Consider the following 20633-nt stretch of genomic DNA (forward strand, 5'->3'; position numbering starts at 1 on the left):
AAATTTGTGAAGGGAGTCCAGTCTCCAGAGCTCATTCAACTTCTTCCCAGACTCCGGTGTATATGTAGAACTACACAGAAGGGAGGTGACTGGGGGGGAGGAGTCTGTTCTGTGTCTGGTGCAGGTGGCTGGGTGGCATTTGGGGAAGAGGATGCTCAGAGGCTGGAATCCCTCCTGAGACATAAGATTGTGGCATGCTCCTTGTGGAATACCGTGGTTGTGCTACATGCCAGGTGGGTGTGGGTAAGGGAGAAGAGGTAGCCTGTTGGTAGCCTGAACTTTTCATTTCCTTGCTTGTAAGCTTTGTGTTGGGCCTTTTGGGATTGCTCTTCAAAAGAGCACAGTTCCCCATGAAGAACCTAAATAAAGGTCAGAGTTTCACAAGAGCCATCACCCAGCGTGCAAAGCTCTGCCAAAATCTAGTCATGTATTTTGGTGCCTAAGCATTTCTGCAATAACACAACTTGAAAACAGCAAACAGCCTATTCACCTTACTGCATAGTCACCCATCTTCCAGTGGAGACCTTGGCAGGTTTTAAAGGACTTCAGGTCCCCTTACTGGGCCTATCTCTGGTCACCGACTCATGTCAGTTCTTGGATCAAGTGGCAGTGCCCATCTCCCAGGCTAGGGCTGTCCTAATAAATTTGTTTGTCTCTAAGGTGCCACAAGTACTCCTTTTCTTTTTTATACTGTTTCAGGTCCTTTGTCTGTTAAGGCCCTTGAGCCAGGTCAGACTGGTCTCTGCTATTTCCCCAGAGGCAAAACTTCAAAAGACTTTTTACCTGCATTGTTGCAGTATTGGGGATTTGTATTAAATACCCCCCAGTGCCTTTAGTTTCTGCAGGTAACATCTTTTAGCTCACCCATTAAGTCAGAAATACAATCACTAGCCACCCCACAAAGAGACTTATTGATAACATGAATACAATAGTCTTTGAATAGTCCATGTTTCCAAAGCAAACATGCATCTATCTATCTATCTATCTATCTATCTATCTATCATGCACATCACTATAATGTCTGGGTCCCAACAAAATTATGAAAAGCAAGGGCAGACCCGGATCAACACAACTGTTCCAATATTTCACAAAGAGGAACAGTCTTTTAAGGTGTCCAGGGACCAGCCCACCATGGCCTCAGAGATCAGAACCAGGATCTTCAGGCAGATCTGGTTGGATGGGAAGCCAGTACAGCATGTGGCACATGGAGAGGCAGATGTATTAAAAAGACAGCTCACAAGTCTGTCCATCCCACAGCCAAGCCCACTGATTATATCACACCGGGACAGCTTTCAATCTCTGGGCCAAATTCAGACCTAGTAGAGGTGAAATGGGAAGTCAACTGAGTTGCTGCTATTTACATCAAGTCTGAATTTGGCCCATTTTCTGCCTTGTCTCTCTTTCCCTTTTTGCTCTCTTTGTCTACATTGGCAAGTAAAAGACAAAACTTTTGTCGTTCAGAGGTGTTAACAATCCCTCGCCCCCTCTGAAAAACAAATGTTTTGTCAATGACAAGCGCTGGTGTGAACAGTGCTTTGTTGGCAGAACCTCTCTCCTGCCAACAACACTAACACCGCTCTTTGGGGGTGGAAGCTTTTTGTCGGCAGGAGCGCTCTCCCCTGCCGACAAACAGTGGCTACACTGCGCACCTTTTTGCAGCATAGCTGTAGCGGCAAAGCCATGTGGCTAAAAGCTGCGTAGTGTAGACAGAGCCTTTCTCTTTCTTTTGCTTTCCCTCTGTTGACTAGATCACAAACTCATCAATGATCAGATGGGCAGAGGAGAACAGACCCTCCCAGCACCCTTTATAAGCATCCCCAGGGCAGCTTCTCTACCTCACATCATCCTAACCTAGCATCTCCCAGCACCAGCCAGGCGGCACTCTTGCAATCAAGTATGTAACAGCCCCTTCTCACTGCAGTAAGGGAGGGGAGAGGAGAGGCGGGAGAAGGCTGGAACTCAGCTGCAACCATTCATCTCCCAATGCCGGGCTATTAGACAGATGACAAAGGGAGAGAGGCAGTTAGAACAGGCACTGAGACCTAGGCTCCTTCCACTCTATGATTTATCTCCTAGCTTCATCTGGCAAACTTGCTGATGAAAGGACGCTTCCCTTCTCTGTGCCTCATCGATTCCCATTCTCATTGCATTTTTTTTTCTCCCTTTCAGAAAAAGGCTTTCTTTACCTGTTATCTCTCTTGTTCTTATGCATTCTTTCTCTCCCGATCTCTCGGCTCTTTTTCCTCATCCTCTCTCGTTCATATCCTTTTCTCTCTCCCTCTCATTATCTCTAGTCATTTCTCATTCTCTTTAATTCACTGTCTGTCTCTTTCATTCTCTCTTATTTCCTCTCTCATTATTTCTCTGCATCTTCTCCTCTCTCATTCTCTTGTTCTCATTTTCTTGGTTCCTTCTCATTCCGGCTATCGTTATCTCTGCTTCATTCTCTCCTGCTCCCTTCTAAGTGTATCTAGTTGTGGGCGGGAGGGGGGAGAAGGCCTTGCATGATCCCTTAGACGCCCTCCTCCCAATGAAAATGGCTGTGGGGTAGGTCAAAGGGTAGGGCCAGATGGAAATCAGCCCACCAGTCCTCCACGCTGCGGGTTGGACAATAGGCCAATAACCTAGCCTCATTTTTAAAACGTTAATTTAGAGAAACACAACAAGGTAACTAGTCTGTTCAGGGACAGCAGTGCCCTGTTTGAGCCCTGAGCAACGTTTGGGGGTACAGTAAGCATTCAGAATCAGTCCTCTGGGCCTTGTCAGACCTTCGACGATTGCAAATTTCAGTCCCCACACTGTGAGTTTATGAAACTGTGCAAACGAGGACTGATAGTAATTACTTAATAGCAAGCTATTGGTTAGTGGATTATCTGTCTAATGTATGATATTTGTAAGGTGCCTATTGTTTTGATATCCATGTCACCTTCTAGTGGCAGCAGCTCGCCGCGGATATAGAGGAAGGCTGTGATTTTCAGAGGTTGCTCTGGCTGTAAGCTCTTTAGGGCAGGGAATGTCTTTTGTTCTGTGTTTGTACAGTGCCTAGCACAGGGGGGTCCTCACCCACACCTGGTGCTCAGTGGCACTACGATGAATAGTAATTCAATGGGTGCTGCAGATGCTCAGATTAGACCCTAATTCCTAATACTATTCCAGCTAGCGAATGTTCTCCTTTAGTGCAAGAGACAGGCTTGTGTTTTCATAACACGTGGTCCTGAGCTCCATCTTTTCTGAGGGCAATGAAAACTCATGTGGTCACAGTAAGGAGGGACGAATGACTGCTGTGAAATCCATGCAGCCATGGAATTGTTCCAGAGCTCTCTTGCCCGGTGATCTTCCCCCAGAGAAATGGTTTCTCTGCTTAACTCCCAGCCACATCAACTCAGTCTCATAAACACAAATCCCAGCAGCTCGCAGCCGTAATGCTCAAGGTCAAGGAAGTGTATTTACAATTTATTTGGCAAACAGAAATCCTGGAACTGGCTCCGTGGTGTATTCAATTAGGTGGTTAATGGGAGGTGTAAAGCAGACAGTATCAGGGTGGGCTGTAAGGATTAGCAGCGTTTTCTTTTCCTTTTCAGTGAAAATATCTACTCCCTGCTGCCTTCCAAAACATACATTAGCTATTTCTTGCTATTCTTCTCTCTTTAAGCGCTTCCTTCCAGGAGGAATACTTGGGAGCTGGCAGGTTTTCCTTTTCCCCTCCATCAGAACGCCACACTGGGTCTCCCAACTTCCTCGTGATGATGGCACAGTCCGCTCTGATGCCATCATCCCCCATGTATGGACTTGAGGTCCAGCAGGTCTTATGCATGCACCATTCGCCTGGCTGCAGCTGCCACAATCTGCCCTTTCCTTTGCCCTGCTGGGAGGATGCTGGCTTCCTGGCTGCATGGAACACCCTCCTATCTCAGAGCCCTGTTGTTTTCACCATATGGAGTTTTGTAATTAAGATGAGATATATATTTATAGGTAGGATTGTTGTCGCTAAATCTCATCTTTAAGGCATGAGAACCAACAGAAGATTCTACCTGAGTCCTGGAGCTGGGCAACACCTTTATGAAATGCAGAAGCGGGTGACTTTGGTGACCCATGCAGTTGGTGGGGCTGTGAGTTGGGCTGAGTAGTGGGGGGCACTAGGTGTTTTAGTTCTTGACAAGTTCCTGGCCCCTGGTGAGGAGAAGCCAGAAATGGCAGCAGGTGCTGCCAGTGAGGACTGAGGTGTCTTGATAGCGCAGTAGGGAGGGTAGGACTGGAAAAGCAAGGAAACAGGTTGCATGTCAGGGCTGAGTCACAGAGCTTGAGCTGTGTAGGGGAAACTTGAGTCTTCCCTACATGTACTGCTCTCTGCTCCTCACTTCTAGACGCATCCCAAAATTTAGTTTTAAAAAATTAAGAAAGTCTTGTCTGTGTATGGAAAAAGGGGTGGTGGTGGGGAATCATAGTATTTATCTGTCAATGTTTAGCCTATATTTTCTCCAATCATCTTCCCTTTGTATTGAAGGTGGGTTGGGCATGGCACCACATCTGTTTTCGCTAAAAGCCTTCAGTTAGCTGGCCAACATCTTGCCATCACCATTCAAGGCAGTGAATCTGTCTGACAGTGGAGATGGGAGCTTGGGCAGGAGCAGTCACCCTTATAACCTCAGCCGCTTCCTTTTCCTGTCCTCTCAATTTGTTACTGTCAAATTTGCAGGTCCTCCAGCTCTTAAGGGCTGTTCGTGCCCTAAGCTCTGTTCGGAGTGACATGAGGAGGCTCCCTTGACCTATTCATTTCTCTTCTCTGTCACAAAGAGCTCTCATTTGTAAGGAGTGTGTGTGCACGTGCGTGCGTGCCTGCGTGTGTGTGAGACTTTTGCAGGAAAGATCCATAGTGATTAAAGTGCATGGATCACACAGAGATGATGCATCAGTTATCCAATGTCTAATAAAAGGAATATCTAAGGGTTTGTCTACACTTGAAGCTGCACAGCTCTAGTGCTTCAGTATAGACGCTATCTAGGCGAACAGGAGGGGTTATCATATCCGCATAAGTAATCCACCTCCCCAGAAGGCGATAGCTAGGTTAAGAGAAGAATTCATCCTTCAACCTAGTGCTGCCTATGCCAGGGGGTTAAGTCAGCTTAACTGCATTGTTCCAGGGTGTGGATTTTTCACACCTCTGAGCGATGTAGCTGGGTCACCCTAACTTTGTCATGTCGATCAGGTCTTAGAAACGTGAAAGGACCATCATGCTTAGTTAAGGACACTCTTGCCTGTCCCATGCATGTTCCTTGCACTCTCTCAATGTGTGGAGAGTTTTACAGTTTTATGTCTCATCCACAAGATGCAGTGCTGGGACTGGACCTGGAGCTGGCCTAAATTCTAGGAGGTAAAGTTACATCTTTACTTTAAATGACCAGCTTTGCTACTTGGGCAAGTCACTTTGTTTCTCTTGTGGTAGAGAAGAGACAGGGCTGCATTATAACGGATATAAATGAGGTTCTCTCTGACTCCCAGACTGGTTGACACAGCTTGTGCTGCCTAATGTCATGCCCTAAATTCTGGCCTGGACTCCACATTCATAGAAGGGGCTGTTGGCAACACTACGGTGGGGCATTGCCTTCTCTGCAGCAGTGGGATAATAATTCCCACCTTTGCGAAGTACTTTGAGGTCTACAGGTGGAAAAAGCCGTTAACAAGAAATTAGTGCTGCTGACTTCTGCTTCCTCCCCAGCCTCAGGAATAAAGAGAACCATGCAAACCCTCTCCTTACATCCACAGACTTCCAACATCAGCATCTCCATTTGCTGAGATTATTCCCCTACCACGCCCAGCTAAATATATCAGCGATGGGGAGACATTACAACTCAAACACAAACATCTTGGGTGGCTCTTCCCACTTCAGAGTCGCTTCCCCTTTCTCCCTGCAGCCACTCTTTGGCACAGTGTAATAAAACAGTAAATGATTTGCATGCTACCTACAGGCATCTTCAGTTCCTAATTAAGAAGTAATGAGGAACACTTCATTCTAGGCTGTGTAACTAATAAATGACAACCAGCAGGCTCCTTCCCCATCCCCCTCTACCACCCATTGCAGTTGTATTTCAGCTAAGGAATTAATATTCCTGGCTCCCATTTTCACAAGGCAGAGTGTGTGAACAATGGCCCCTTTATTATATTGATGGGTGACGGGGGCAGGAATAGTATGGAAACCTTGCGCTATTGCTCTACTCTGTTCAGATTCTGAGATCCCCTCCCATCGACGTAGTGTGTGTCTACACTGAAGCGCTACAGCTCGGCAGCTGCAGCACTGCAATTGTAGCGTTTTCAGTGTAGACGTCATCTAAATGAGCAAGAGAAAGGAAGGGTTATTAGCTGATGTAGCTTCCTATGAAACCCTCCCCTCTCCTGGGCACAATGTAGGGGTGTGTGAGGAGGAGCAGGAAGGGGACTGGCAGGAGCAGGATGAACTCTAGCAATCCCCACCCCTTTGGTGTGGTTACTAGTCACTGTACTTTAGAGTAGCCTTGAGGCTGCTCTAAAGAGCACTGGAGCTGAGGCTAGCGCAGAAGCAGCCTCAAGATCAGTGATCTGTATGCGCTTGCCTGCTAGCTCCACTGTGCATAATGGATATGGGGCCCAGCAGTGAGTCTGGCCACCCTTGTCACACACTTTCTATCACGCTGCACGCCACCCATCCCCATCTGCAACTGCCTCCCGCTTTCTTCTCCATCAATTATCCTCCCCCTCACCCAGACATCTTGCTCTCCCACGATCTCTCCACACCCTCCACCCTTCCTGCTCTGAGCATGATGGAGGAAGCGTCTCTTTTCAGGCAGATGCCTCTGTAAGTGGCAGCAGTGAGGGAAGTGGAAAGACAAGGGGGAAAAAAGCACCTGGCAGTTTAATGGGATTACTGTGCTCTGAGCAGCCCAGCAGGAGCCCTTAAAAGGAAGTTTATCAACAGGAGCACAAGTGCATCTTCTGCAGTTTGCTGAGGTCTCTCTCTCCCTCTCCCCCTCCCGCCCTCCCCCTTTCCTGTGGTTTATCTCCTCTCAGGGGGACTAAAGTTTATCAGAGTTCAACTCGATTACATCAGCCGTATGTTTGCGAGGCCTCAGCCCCGCGCAAGGGGAGGTGATGCTGTTGCAGCCAGCACAACACGGGCGTGGGGTGATCCACCCCTGCTCAGAGCTGCACTGTGACTGGTACACGGCTGCTCTTGCTGCATTCCTGCAGCATAAGCCAAGCACTGACAGGGGAAGAGGCAGAAAGGGCGGAGATTAGCAGGTTCCTGCAAGTTTCCTTTACTATGCAGTAAACACTTGAAAGGGGCACCCAGTTTCTATGGGTTCAAATCCTGAGAGGCACCATGCCACTTATTTCTACATAGTGGAGCTCCAGCCCAGCATGGCCAGTCCTGGGCATGGCCAGGGTGGGACAGCAGAGGGGCTGCTCAGGTTTTCTTAGCCAGGGCCCACGGAGGCCCAGGTGGCATGAAGAGCTGATGTCAAAGACACACCCATCTCTGTGGATCCTGCCCCCTTCAGATTGCAGTAAGCCCTGCAGAGGGGCCTGTGCTCGGCAGGCAGAGGGTCCTGGAGACTCAGAACAGTGTCCTGTACCCAGGTTACATGTCCCAGGCTTTAGCACTGAATGGGGACAGGGTTTAAGCACACTTAGGGCTCGTCTACACTGCATAGTGGAACCGTGCTCTCTCCAGATTCTGCCTGCAGTTGATATGGGCGCTCAGCTTGCTTTCTCGCAAGCACCTCTCCTATTCAGAATCCCCTGCTCATTGCTGACAGTTTGGACAGGCCCAGGAGACAGACAAACCCTGCTCACAGGGAGGCTCGGAGCTTCCGTACGTTGCTTTTGTGGGGAAAGTGACCACGCCACATCATCTGCCACTACTGCCTTGCTGTGATCCAAGCCTGAGGGACGCTAACATCCGGTGAGAGGGAGCGGGAAGACCGGAGCAGAGCCTGTGCCACTAGAAGAGAACGTTAACCTTTTATTCTAATAGGGCCTCTCATCTGCCATGCGGACGTCACTCCTCTCAGCACAGAAATGCTGGCAGCTCCAGCCATGCCACGACAGCTCTTGAACAGCACACAGTCTGGCAGTGTAGAGGGGGCAGTGAAGGAGAATCTACAAGGGGAGTTGGAGACAATGGGTGGGATTTTGAGACCCTACAGAGACCAAGCCAGTTTGGCCCAGACATTGCTGGTGCAACTGCCCAGATCCATGTCACAACCTTTTATCCAAGCTCCCTGGGAAGTGCTGCCTAGAATCAATGCTGCCCCAGTACAGTGGGGTGGAGGCAGCCCTTCTGTTTTGCTCTGTCACAGGGAGGTGGGGAACCTAGTAGGTTTACAGATGATAAAAGCCTAACGGCTTGTAAGCTTTTCCTGCCAGAGCTGCTAAACAAGTGTTTATCTGATCAATTTAGGGCAGGCGAGAGAGCAAGGCCATGAATCCCTATGGCCTAATGCTTTATAGTCTATAGAGACAGCTTTCACTAGAGCTTTACCAAGACCACCTTCTCCACGCACTCAACAAAGGGGAGAAATACGGCCTCAAGTGGTTAACAATCCCTCACATGTTTCAGAGTAGCAGCCGTGTTAGTCTGTATTCGCAAAAAGAAAAGGAGTACTTGTGGCACCTTAGAGACTAACAAATTTATTTGAGCATAAGCTTTCATGAGCTACAGCTCACTTCATCAGATGCATTCCTTGATAGATTTCCACATGCATCCATCCGATGAAGTGAGCTCTAGCTCACGAAAGCTTATGCTCTAATAAATTTGTTAGTCTCTAAGGTGCCACAAGTACTCCTTTTCTTTTTGCGAATCCCTCACATGTTTGGGCTTTAAAGACCAGGGACAAGTGGGAGAACAATGGGAGAAAGAGCTGCCTATGGTCCTATGCTGTGGACTCTTATTGTCCCCCTCTATGCATTTGAATAGAAAGACAGCACAGGGGAGGAGAAAGAAAGTCAGAAAAAAAGAAAATGCACTTGCAATCCATATGCACAGTGTGTGTTGCATCCTGCTTTCCTGGCTGGGCAACATAACAAGATGAACACCTACTGTTAGCACCTATGCAAGTTAGTGCTTTAGCTCATGTGGCAGAGACTTGAGTGTTCAGTACTACAGAGCGAAGGTTCAATCCCTTGTTTACCTCCCTGCAGTGAGTTAGATGCATGTTCTTTATATAAGTGTTAATGGAATGATGTTTCACAGAAACTAACAATAGAAAAAAACTATTAGAACATCTGTCCAGGTGCCTGGGGACCAGTACAATGTTGTTCCTAGGAAATTGGACCGGGAAGGTTATTCTCTGCTACCTTCTCTGCTTGCCAATGTCCCAACCAATGGTGCTTCCATCAGTTCCTTGGGTGAAAATATCTCCTTCCCAACAGACCTTGCTCTTTACCACATGCTTCCTCAGCTTAAATTTCCCTCCAGTCACCTCTTGCCTTCAGTACTGGGTTCCTTCTGGACCTGGAGGAAGTGCGGGGGCTAGGTGGCTCACATGCGCGATGAGCCCTAGATCTGGGTGAAAATTTTCATCTGAAATATTTTTTGGCAAAAAAATGCAGATTCAGCAATCCTGAAAGTTTTGCAAAGTTGTGTTGACTTCACTCGATTGTTCTGGGTGAAAGCCCCTCCCTCAAAAAAAAAATCTGAAAAAGCAGAAATAATTGTTTTGACATTTTCAAATTGGAAATCTCAATTTTTCGCTTCAAAGTGATTTTTTTGTTCAGAAATGTCCTTTAATATTATCTAAAATGAAAAAAAAATATCAAAATTTAAATGAAACATAATTTTTTTAACTTTTCAATAGGACAAAAATTCCCACAATTTTTGGTTTCGGAGGTTGATCTGAAACATTTTATTTATTTATCGGAATGGCTGGTGAACTGAGAAATCTATTATTTGCCCAGCTCTAATGAGACTCATGGGAGAGGAGTAAGATGGAGCCTCCGACACTTCATTCGGATATATGCCATCATGTGCCAGCAATGCCCCTCTGCCATGTACATTGGTCAAACTGGACAGTCTCTACGTAAAAGAATAAATGGACACAAATCAGACGTCAAGAATTATAACATTCAAAAACCAGTCGGAGAACACTTCAATATCTTGGGTCACTCAATTACAGACCTAAAAGTAGCAATTCTTCAACAAAAAAGCTTCAAAAACAGACTCCAAGGAGAGACTGCTGAACTGGAATTAATTTGCAAACTGGATACAATTAACTTAGGCTTGAATAAAGACTGGGAGTGGATGGGTCATTACACAAAGTAAAACTATTTCCCCATGTTTATTTCCCTCCCTCCCCCCCCTTCCCCCACTGTTCCCAGATGTTCTTGTCAACTGCTGGAAATGGCCCACCTTGATTATCATCACAAAAGGTTCCGCCCCTCCCCCCCTCGCTCTCCTGCTGCTAATAGCTCACCTTACCTGATCACTCTCATTACAGTGTGTCTGGTAACACCCATTGTTTCATGTTCTCTATGTATATAAATCTCCCCACTGTATTTTCCACCGAATGCATCCGATGAAGTGAGCTGTAGCTCACGAAAGCTTATGCTCAAATAAATTTGTTAGTCTCTAAGGTGCCATAAGTCCTCCTTTTCTTTTTGCAGATACAGACTAACACGGCTGCTACTCTGAAACCTTACAGAACACGGATTCCAAATCTCCTCCCGCTGCCATGGATGGGTTATGGATCCCAGACTGGGACTGGACCCAAATATATTTGATGGAGCAGGCTGAGGGTTAATTGGGGAGAACTTTTTTTTTAAGTTTCTCGGGAAGTGGAAGTCTGACCTTGTCGCTCAATCCTAGTGGAACTGCATGGTGGAGGCAAGGCTCTGTTCTGTTTTAGCATTCACCCCTCCGGAGATTAGCAGTCCCCAAAGAAACTGGAGAGATTTCCCAGGGAGTGCTGGGATTGGTAACAATGACACAGCTTCTGTCCAGGCCATCCTGTGCTCCTTATGTAAAGAGGAAACATTGGGAGATGGAGAACTAAGGTCCGCCCCTACCCCATTTTGTCTCCCTAGATTCCTCTTGCATTTTTAACTGGATGCAGCACTTGGCATGACTTCCTGCCTTGTTGCTACTATGTGTTAGTACACAGCAACTGCCTGGAAGTGTCATTAGTTCAGTGGCAAGTGAAGTGATTCCTTTTACACATCTGGGTCTCACTTTTATCACACTGGCCAGACCTTGCAAATCTAGGGTCTGCTTCTGCTCTCTGACGCAAGCACTAAGCCCAGGTTTCAGAGTAGCAGCCGTGTTAGTCTGTATTCGCAAAAAGAAAAGGAGTACTTGTGGCACCTTAGAGACTAACAAATTTATTAGAGCATAAGCTTTCGTGAGCTACAGCTCACTTCATGCATCCGATGAAGTGAGCTGTAGCTCACGAAAGCTTATGCTCTAATAAATTTGTTAGGCTCTAAGGTGCCACAAGTACTCCAAGCACTAAGCCCCAATTGTTCAGCCAAACATTAAGCACGTGCTTAAATCCTAATGATTTCAATGGGATTTAAGCACAGACTTAATTTTAAGTATGTGCATAAATGGTTTGCTGAGTTGGAGCTTAAATCAGCAGTGATGCCATGGAAGTCAATGGATTTTCACTAGTGTGAGGGCTTGTCTGCACATGAAAGTTATTCTGGAATAAGGTAGGATGCAAATTTCAAGCAGATTAACTATTACTGATTGACTCTATGTAAATGGGAGGAGAATCAGAGCCATGAATGATGACATGCAGAAATAGCATCAAGCAAGGTGGGGATATTTCATGTGTTTGGGTGTGTTGAGAGAAAGCGAGAGTGTGAAAGTCTGAGTGAAAAGTGCTAGATAAATGTAAGCCATTATCATCATCCAGAGTTCCTTGTAAAGTGTTAAACACTTCGACAATCATCTCACTAGATAAACAGGCATGCCACTAAAGAGCTTAACAACACTGCTAGTGTGAACACTTGCTCTCAGCTGCTGTGTCTGATGAGAGCACGTTGCAGAGTGAAGAAGAAATTATACCCCCATGTTAGGTCTCATCCTAATCTCTACTAGTTAGAAAATGATTTAAATCCTGAAGCATGAGGTTTAATATGCAAAATGTAATACTTCAGACGAAGTCTTAGCATTCACTGTAATAACCCTATAAATTTTTGTTATCCATATAAAAAGCCAATCTCTTTTTTGACTCTGGCTAAATTCTTGACCTCAATGACACCCTGTAGCAATGAGTTCTACAGCTTAATTATATGCCATGTGAAAAATAATTTAAAAAAATAAATAATCTAACAACAGGTACTGAGTCGGAAATGGTCTCAACAGAAAGGCTTTTGACACCATAGGCCGGAAGCTGAAGTGAGGTGCTTTTTCTGGGTCCCTTTTCACGACCTTGAAGAAATAAAATAGTTCTTCAATATTATTATTGTAAAGAGGAAAGAATTCTAGAGTATTTTCAATGGCCTGAGCAATTTACAACAGCAGAAATGCCCCTGGGTTTTAAAAGAAAAATGAGGGTCCATAAGGAAAGATGTAAAAATCAATACAGCCTTCTCTTCCTTTAATGCTGCTTTTGTGGGAGACAGTTTAAAAGCTGATGCCCTCACAGCAGACAAGCAGGTCGTGCAAAGGATCAATTCTAGTGCAGAGACCAGAGTGAGTCAATGCTGAATAAACTTTGCTTGGAAGACTTTTATAGGGAGAGTAGAGGAGCTGTAAACCATGGCAGCCTTTGGAGAAACCTCCCTTCTTGCTCCTGTTTGCTTTGTTTTCTGGAGGGTGAGGTTTTCTGAGATGCGGAAAAGCCACAGGAATGGGTATGATTTGTTTTGTAGCACTATGTTGGTCAGGTTTTTGCAAATTGAAGACAGGAGCAGCAGGTTTGTATAATTTTTGGTGGTGCCCAGGATGCGTCCGAGTCCTGCCACACACACCCCCCACCACACCCCGCCTTGTAAGCTGATAAATATTTTTTAAAATAATCTAAAAATGGACTGGAAACAGTAAGCGTTTAACAGTTTCCCTATATTACACAATGTGGGGGGATGAGGGCTCTGGCTGGAGGTGAGGGCTCTGGGGTGGGGATGAGGGGTTTGGGATGTGGGAGGGGCTCAGGGCTAGGGCAGAGGGTTGGGGTGTGGGGGGGTGAGGGCTCTGGGGTGGGGATGAGGGGTTTGGGGTGTGGGAGGGGCTCAGGGCTAGGGCAGAGGGTTGGGGTGCGGCGGTGAGGGCTGTGGGGTTCACATTGCAGGAGGGGACTCAGGGCTGGGGCTGAGGATTGGGGTGAAGTCAGGCTGCCCTGGGGCTGGGGCCAGAGAGAAGGACTCCAAGTCCCTCCAGCCCCTTCCTCCCCAGCAGCACACTCACCTGGCACCATCACTGCATGTGCTCCTAGGGGCCAGGCCCCTCTCAGGTCCAGGAAGCCCTCTTGCCTCCCCTGTGGTGGGTGCTGGGGGGGGGGAGAACGGGGTGGGGAGGAAAGCTGCCACCCTGTGTGTGCCTCCTCCCTCTGCAGACAGCGGCTGCGCTTCCACCTCAGCCTGCTGCCGATGCCGCTCCTTTTTGTAGCCAGCAGCGGCCGGCGAGGGAGCGCAGTGCAGAGTGGCAGGGCGGCCACCCATAGCCCAGGGCGCAGGCAGGGACGCTCCAGGGGAGGCACATGGGGATAGCAGGTGGGGCTGGGGGATACTCTGGGGGAGGCATGTGGAGTGGCAGGCGAGGCCGGGGGAGAGACCCAGCCCCGAACATTGGTGGAGCCAGGCCCTCGGGCCCTAAATTTGCTGGAGCACGGGCCCCATGGGCCCCATATAACTTGCCGACCCTGATCAAAGACCGAGGTTGGTTTGGTTCTGGGTCGTGTTTTCTCTGAAACCACAAAATATGGAGGAGAAGGAGATGGTCAGATTGTTACAGATAGCACCCACAATGCATTAACTGCTGCGTACATGTAATAACCCTCATCTTGGCTGTCATCAAGGCCTGAGCCCAGGATTCCCAGAGATAATGCATGCGTCTCTCCAGCTTGAGTTAAAGAACTATGGACTTGTCTACATGAGAAGGTTGCACTGATAGCCCTTGCATTGGATTTTCTAAACTGATGCAAACCCATGAGTGGCTTATATCAGTTTAGTTAAGATTGGAAACTGTTTGTATTTCTTTTTTAATGAGAAAAGAGCCACATTATTTTGACATAAAAACCCCAACAGTCGTTAGTCCGGAAGATGAACGGGGACTGGAGCAAGATGCAGGGGCCAGGATCACATCCAGCACAGAGAGGGTTATTAATTATCCTGCTCCTACACAGGAACATGGATAACCACTGAAAAACCCAGTTAGAGCTTCTGACTAGAGGGAGAATGGGCCACACCTGGGATCACTTCAGAGCAACCAGTCAGATGACTTTATAAAGAGATGCCTCCCAGCAGCTGGAGCTTAGGGACTGTGGTTAGTAGTAGGGGTAGCTGAGAACTATTGATACAGGGGCTAGTGAAATGGTGTTGGTTTAGTTTAGCTACAACTCTCTTTCATCCCCACAATGCCTCAAGATGAAATATGTGTTTTTCTTTAGCTTTCTCAGCAGGGCCAATGCTTTCCATCAGAGGCTCTTACAAAAATTCTCCCCTCCTTCGCTTGGGGTAGCTTCAGGGCAAAGAGAAGCAAGGTGCTGCATTTGATTCCTTTGTTTCCCCCCTTCCAACACACGCACTTTCTCAGGCAACCAAGAGAGGCAGAAAAGGAGCGGATGTGACAGGGCTTTGCAGGGAGTGCTCCTGAAAACAATAGCCGGCACGTATGGATGGTCTAGCATAGAGTATCTTCTTGATACAATCGATGGTGATGAGCATGATGTAAGAACTGATAGAATAGGAAATATAGGCAGCTGGTCCCCTCTTTGGTGTCAGTGTCAGCGGGGCTCTGGACAGGTGCAGGAGTCTGCAAAGAGAAGCTCACTGAAGGATTGGGGGCCACGGTTAAATTAAAACAGCGAAGGAGTGGGTCCCGTTCCTCCCAGGAAAATGTTATTGAAAAACTCTCGACACTTGGTGTAATCAGTCCATTCTAGAGGCAGATATGTCTTCTCTTCAGTAGAATCTCTGACAGTCCTGGGGCAAAGTCATCTCTGTCTGGGATCCCAGTGGGGCATGGGGGTTGACCTCTATTAGAGATGGGGAAATCATATCAGGCCTCTTTTCCATTCCTGGACAGAAAAATGAGTCTACTAGAATATGGCATTTCTCCAGACAAACCCTGAGGGAAGCCCTCTCGGCACAGCTGAACTCTTGTAGGAGGAGTTGGTGGGGATGTCTTTCACACCCAAAGAAATCTCATATGGACAGCTTCCCTGCAAAGAAGCTAAACTCTGTAGCAATCAAACCTTCAAAATGACATCTGTCACTCATTGTTATTCATCCTTTGCCTACCACTCGTTATTAGCGATTCCCTGTCTGTCACTCATCAATAGCACCAACACAGCATATAGCCTGGTCAATTCCTGTTGTGGATTTAGCAATTTGACTTAATGGAGAAGCTAAAGAAAAGAGGTGCTTAGAAAAGGGACCAGGGACTAAACCATGGCTGGTGAACTCTTTTTTGAGATTGGTTTCTGTTTTGTAGCACTCTTTCATTATTATTTATTTATATTATAGACTCATAGGACTGGAAGGGACCTCGAGAGGTCATCTAGTCCAATCCCCTGCACTCACGGTAGGACTAAGTATTATCTAGGCCATTAGTGACAGGGGTTCTCTAACCTGCTCTTAAAAATCTCCAATGATGGAGATTTCACAACCTCCCTAGGCAATTTATTCCAGTGCTTATTCTAGGTACTATGGTAGCACCTAGAAACCCCATCCGGGATCAAAGCCCCATTGTGCTAGGTTCTGTATATACACTGAATGAGAGACAGTCCTTGCCCCAAACACTGGCTTTACAGACCACCACCATTTGCATGAGCTATCTAGTATGCCTAATTTTTAGGTACTTAAAATATGTGGTATGGTATGTCACACAATGTACTTTCCATGCAAGGAGTGATGTAGCAACAACAAGAGAACAGCGTTCCCAAAGCTCCCCAGTGGTAGTTCTAGTACTTGGTAGTGCAGGAGGTATCTGGTGGAGACATCCACATGCCAACTCCTTAGCAGCAAGTTGGGAATCTGTGTTTGGAGAGTGAGAAACACACGGCATTGTGATTGCTCGCAGCAAACTTAAAGGCCTGGGGTTTCCTTTTTTAAGAAAAAGTTCCCCTTGGGTACATGATGAGAAGGATAAGAGCAGTGAAGGTGTAGGTGATCCTACTTGCCCCCAGAGTAGGGAATAGAAGAGGAAAGTAAGGACTGATTGTAAGCCCTACGTACGGTTTTAATAATTTCATAAGGTGCTTGGATACATGGTACAAATGCACAGATAGATCAGGCCTGGCCCAATGCCCACTGAAGTCAACACTGGATCAAGCCCATAACAAAAGTGTCAGTTTGTACCGAGACAGGGAGAGACAATAATATACCACAATGGCATTTCAAACCCTATGAAAACCGGCCCATCTTGCAATCATGTGAGTGAGTTTTAGAGAAGCCCATGCCCAACTCCCCCCAGATCTGAACGCTCTCCATCGCCCAAAGTGTGAAGGGGCGGGTTACAGAAACAAGATCTGGATCCGGATAGAAAAGCAGTACTTGTGGCACCTTAGAGACTAACAAATTTATTAGAGCATAAGCTTTCGTGAGCTACAGCTCACTTCATCGGAGCTGTAGCTCACGAAAGCTTATGCTCTAATAAATTTGTTAGTCTCTACGGTGCCACAAGTACTGCTTTTCTTTTTGCGAATACAGACTAACACGGCTGCTACTCTGGATCCAGATAGTATGTCTCCTGCCATTCTATGCTGTATTTCCTAAATGGCTGCTTACAGCTTTCATGCATGCACAGTATATTTGATAAGAACGTACTAGTTTGTTCTACAAAGGTTTCTATACACTGCTCATCACCGTAGTACCTGATAACTGGAGGAAATAATAGGAGTTGAAAATATAGTCGAATCCCTTGCCATCTGCTTGCATGAACACCTGAGCCCCTTAGGAGGTCAGGAACCTGGAATGTCTCTGCTGCTCAGACACTGTCTTCCCTTTATTCCTTTCTAGTGTTTGTGTCTGTCAGGCATCTCCGAAGTCACAAGGGGTGTCTCTTACCCAGTCTCTTAGTACGTTAATACTCTGACAAAGAATAGTACAGAGTCCTGCTGTAGCCACTGGCTCACAGCCAGAGTTCTCCATTCCCACAGCAGCTACCTGCAGGAAAATCAATGGCAAGGAGTGAGTAGCCTAAATTACCAAATGGAGAGCCCAGGCCCCAGGAGACGGGGAATAGAAAGGCCATGAAGTGTCTCACCCTCTAAGGATTTGCAGGGCATATGCAGCTGTCACACTCCCACTGGCTAAGGAAACAATGAAAGGCTGGCGGTGCAGAAGAATGCCCCGTTTGGCTGTCCCACCTATTGCAGAGGAAAGTTCAATTCCCTGTAGCATGGGAACGGTCAGATGCAAGCTCCTTACAGACTAATGCTTCTCAAAGCGGAGCCTGTGGAGCACTGATATGCAATGGAGCTGCTCCCCCTCCACTGGGTCGCTATAGGCTGGTGCAGGACACCCAATGGTTCCCGTGTTTCTTTGAGCAACTTGACTCAAAAGTGCAAACCCCTCTCTTCACCCTGCTTTCTCTGTTTGGGGTTTTTCTTGGGTGTAAATCCAACCATGACCCAATTTGCAGGGGACACCAAAACTGGTGGAAGGTTAGGTGGCCCCTCCAGAAAGGTACCTTGCTCTAGGTTTGTAACATGGTCTCAGGCTGGAGTCAACATCCTGTACAGAATATGATCTGGACATCCTGGCTCTAGGAACAATTCTACCATGTAACGATATTTTGCACCTTTCATCCAAGGACCTCAAAGCATTTTGAATTTACTATTTCTATGAATCTCTTTTTCCTTTATCTTGGTACTTAGGTGACCCCATTACTGTCGTATCTGAGCACCTCCCAGACATTAGATTTATCCTCACAGCATCCTCACATGGGAGGGAAGAATCATTACCCCATTTCACAGTGATGAGACGTAAAGAAGGGAAAGAATTTGCCCAGTGTCTGGGGAAGGGAGTCTGTGGCTGCTGGGAACTGAATGCAGATCTCCCCAGCCCCAGCCCTGTGCCTTGGGGTACATCTACACAGCAAAAAGACCCTTGGCAGTGAGTCTCAGAGCCCAGCCGGCTCATGCAGCGGGGCTAACAATGGCAGTGTAGATGTTTTGGCTGGGATCCCAGTCTCCAAGATCGTCCCCCATCATTGGGTTTCACCAGCCCAGCAGGAACGTTTACACGGCTATTTTCAGTCCCGTAGCACAAGCCTGAGTCAGTTGACCCTGCTGTGAGACTTGCTGCCTTGGTTTGTTTTATTTTTGTTGTGTAGACGAACCTTTAGCCACCAGATCATCCTCCCTTCTCTCATTCTCCTTTTCTGCTTCTCTCCTCTGGCTTTCCCTTTCCCATCTGCTAGAAGAGCTGTGGAGAGCACTGTGGAGAGCATTGTGAGAACAGGGCTAGTCCCCACCAACCCTCCTGCTGCTCATCTTCCCCATTCCCTGTCATGCCATACTGCTCAGTACTCACTGACATACCTGTTTCCGCTTGGGCCCTGGACCCAACCTCCTGTAAACAGACTGCATGAGCGGAGTGAGGCTCTGGCAGGCTGTCAGGGAGAGCAGCTTGTAAAAATCCATCTGGCTCAGAGCTGCACCACCAAGGCACTAATGAACTCTGCCTTACCGAGCGAACGGAACGTCAGTTGGGGAGGTGAAGCTGACAGATGACATGGGCAAAAATCCCCTCCAAACCCAAAGCCCAAGATGTCTCGCCCTGCACAGACGATGCCTTCAGAAAAGGCGGCCACTGGCATGAAGTTCCTGGCACCACCAGATGCTGTTCCCTTGTTTGGTATTGGGAACACACAGCATGGTTCTGTGTATAGTTTGGGGAGCCAGAGAGAGTCACAGGGTCGGTCTGTGTCCAGCAGTCTCAGTAACGTATTCATTACAAGCAAGCTGGGGCTTTAAGAAAACCACCAAACATCACAAGACTTGGCAGCACTGCAGAGGGTCCAAACAAACCCCGTCCTGTGAACAAGAGGAGGTGGTGACAGGGTCCACCAAACCCAAACCAGGTTTTGATGGAAACCTGCAGGTCAAAGAGACAGGGGAACACGGGTCAAACCTCAGCTCCAGTGCCGTCTTGGCCTCTGTGCTCACAGCAGAATCACTCTGCATGGGATGGAAATGGGAGTCTGCGTTGGGTGGAGCATTCCTTCCTCTTGGCTGTGAGTAAAGAAAATTGTCAGGGGACCAGAGATAGAGCCCGGAGCCCCAAGGCTTTGCCCGAGATGATCTGTATTGGGGATGCATCTTCAAAGGCAAAGACAGCAGAACTCCATGTGCAACCTGCACTAAGAGTATGGGCCTTTGGGCTCTGGCTATTCCACACAAGAGATCGAAGAGCTACTACTGCTTCCAGCTCACAGGCTTGGCGTTTTATCTCCAGTGGTTGAGACTCTTAGATTTTAAGGTCCTAGATTCACCCCCATTTCCCCACGATATTTAGAACAGGAAATAGCTGGCATGTCGTAGACCACCACTGCCCCGTAACCGATAGCAAACATTGACTCTTTCATGGCAACCGACCATTACAACGTGGCTCACCCACATTCTCCCTTTCCGTGGGAGAGCCTTAGGGAGCCCAAGAATAATCACAGCAGTGCTGTAGCGATGCGGGTGGGTAGCTGATGGGAAACAAGGCTTTTCAAAGGAAAATATGTCTCTCTGCACCAGGAGGAGTGTCTGATTAAAATGTCCCTGGTGCTACCCTCCACATTAGTTGCATTCTTTTAATGGAGTATCTGAAGGTTTGCCTGCAGCCTGCACTCTGAAAAGTTTGTGTACGTTGGAGGCATATACTCTAATCTTCCCCCTCGCAAAATAATGATAATATTTAGGCTTCTGATTTTTTTCCCTACAGGGAGAGAGAATGAGCAAAGGAATCTCTTGATCACTCTCTGTGGAGATTCTTCTACCTTTGGTTTCATGCCAGTAGACTTTTTTGCTGTGATCAAGAATTCAGTCCCTGTGTGGCTCCCCAATACCTGCCTCCATCCTTATGGTCACCCATCACTTCCATGTGGCTCCCAGCTTATTCCTCAGCTGTGGTATTAGGGACTGTGCCTTTAAGGGCTGAGCTTCCCAGACAGGGTCTGGGCAGGGCGCTGGGCAGCTCTTGTTATGCACAGCCGGCTAGAACTGGGCACAGAGTAAAGCAGAGCTGTTGCAAACACCTTAAGCATGGAGTGATCACTGAATACCACCACAGACACATTGATTCTTTCAACCTCTTGTAAAAACCTGCACGAACTGTGCCACACATAGGGATTGCCAGACTGGATCAGACCCGGGGCCTATCTAGCCCAATGTCTTGTCTGTGGCAGTAGCCAGTACCAGCTGCTTCAGAGAAAAATGCCACAAATCCTTTAGGATGATGGGATAACTAGCGCACACGGGATTTTAATTCCTGGCCCCATTAGATGGTTT

General features: G+C 47.4%; 1 protein-coding gene across 1 annotated transcript in view; it reads left to right on the plus strand.

Annotated features, from left to right (window-relative positions):
* LRRN2 (leucine rich repeat neuronal 2) overlaps positions 1–20633 on the plus strand; it is a 104854-nt gene that overhangs the window by 76981 nt on the left and 7240 nt on the right. The window lies entirely within an intron of this gene.

This window comes from Dermochelys coriacea, chromosome 21 (genome assembly GCF_009764565.3).
Source record: "Dermochelys coriacea isolate rDerCor1 chromosome 21, rDerCor1.pri.v4, whole genome shotgun sequence".
Taxonomy (NCBI): Eukaryota; Metazoa; Chordata; order Testudines; family Dermochelyidae; genus Dermochelys; species Dermochelys coriacea.